Below are 1369 nucleotides of genomic sequence, written 5' to 3'. Positions count from 1 at the left end.
GTGTGTGTGTGTGTGTGTGTGTGTGTGTGTGTGTTTAGATATTATTGTTTTAATTTCTGCCACTTTATCACACATTTATAAGTGGAAAAGGTGTGGAGACGTTTTTTTTATTTTTTGCCATTTTTAAAATCAGAATTCTTTGGGAAAAAGTCTGAATTCTGACTTTTACTCATCCATCCAATTATATKTTATCTGCTTCTTCCTTTCAGGGTCATGGGGGTCACTGTGCAAGGGGTGGGGGACACCCTGGACAGGTCACAAGTCCATCACAAGGACAGAGACAAACCAGTTAGCTGAACGGTCTGGAGGAGAAAACCCACACATGCATGGAGAGAACATAGAAACTACCCAGAGGCAACCGCTTTACCAACTGATCCACCGTACTGCCCCTTGAGTTTGACTTTATTCTCAGAATTTTGAGTAAAAATATTAATTATAAAATGAAAATTTGATTTTGTTTATAGAATTTAAAATAGATAAAAGTTAAAATTAAATCCATGTGCAAAATGATTACGGGAAAACAATTTAAATCAAATTAAATTTAAATTATTGTAGAACTAGTGATCATTTCAGAAACAATCATTCAAGTCAGTCGACAGTAATAGTCTTATTATTTTTATCATTACAATGTCCTTTTCTTATTGAGTATGTGATATTTTTTTGTGTTGCTGGACTGTTTTATTTTTTAAAGAAATAAAGCACTGATAGACCAGAGGAACATTACACGGCACAGAACATTAACCATTACAGTCCAGCTCTAATGGGCGTCAGTGTAACCAGCTGTGTCATTAAATGAATCAGAGCCGTCTCGTTTGTCCCTGTGATGGACTGGAGACCTGTCCTGGGTGTCCCTCGCCTCTCACACAGTGACTGCTGGAGATAGACACCAGCTCCTCGTAACCCAGAGAGGAGAGGCAGGTAGAAGAAAGAACAAAGATTTGATGGATGAAACATAATAAATATGAGACATGAAGCAGACAGACTGGCTTTGAACACTGAATAATTTGCAATTCTAAAAAGTGAGTAACTGTTTGAGAAAGGATACTGCAGAAACACAACATAGATCAGGGGTCTCACCAAAAGAGTCATTTCTGCCCCTCAACTCACTAATAGAAGTCTGGAGCCGTGATGTGCTACAGCTGCGATCAACTGGTGGTCAGTGGGTCACTTTGAGTCTGCTGAAGAGGGCTTTTTCCATCCAGTGGAGGTGACATTATAAAACTAAAAATATATTGTGAATTTTAGCATGCTAGTACCTTTACGCTTTAGGAAAATAGAAAAAAAACATATTTGTTATATACAGCAGGTAAAATAAGTATTGAACATGTCAACATTTTTCTCAGTAAATATATTACTAGAGGTGCTAATG

At 37.3% G+C, this 1369-nt stretch overlaps 1 protein-coding gene and 1 long non-coding RNA gene across 3 annotated transcripts in view; one reads left to right on the top strand and one right to left on the bottom strand.

Moving 5' to 3' along the window:
- flt4 (fms related receptor tyrosine kinase 4) overlaps positions 1-1369 on the top strand; it is a gene marked incomplete in the record, with an annotated part of 87559 nt that overhangs the window by 76367 nt on the left and 9823 nt on the right.
- LOC106515983 (uncharacterized) overlaps positions 1-1369 on the bottom strand; it is an 18769-nt gene that overhangs the window by 15588 nt on the left and 1812 nt on the right. The window lies entirely within an intron of this gene.

Source organism: Austrofundulus limnaeus, unplaced genomic scaffold, assembly GCF_001266775.1.
Source record: "Austrofundulus limnaeus strain Quisiro unplaced genomic scaffold, Austrofundulus_limnaeus-1.0 Scaffold34, whole genome shotgun sequence".
Taxonomy (NCBI): domain Eukaryota; kingdom Metazoa; phylum Chordata; class Actinopteri; order Cyprinodontiformes; family Rivulidae; genus Austrofundulus; species Austrofundulus limnaeus.
Note: the sequence above shows the minus strand (reverse complement) of the source record. Positions and strands in the feature narration are given on the sequence as shown.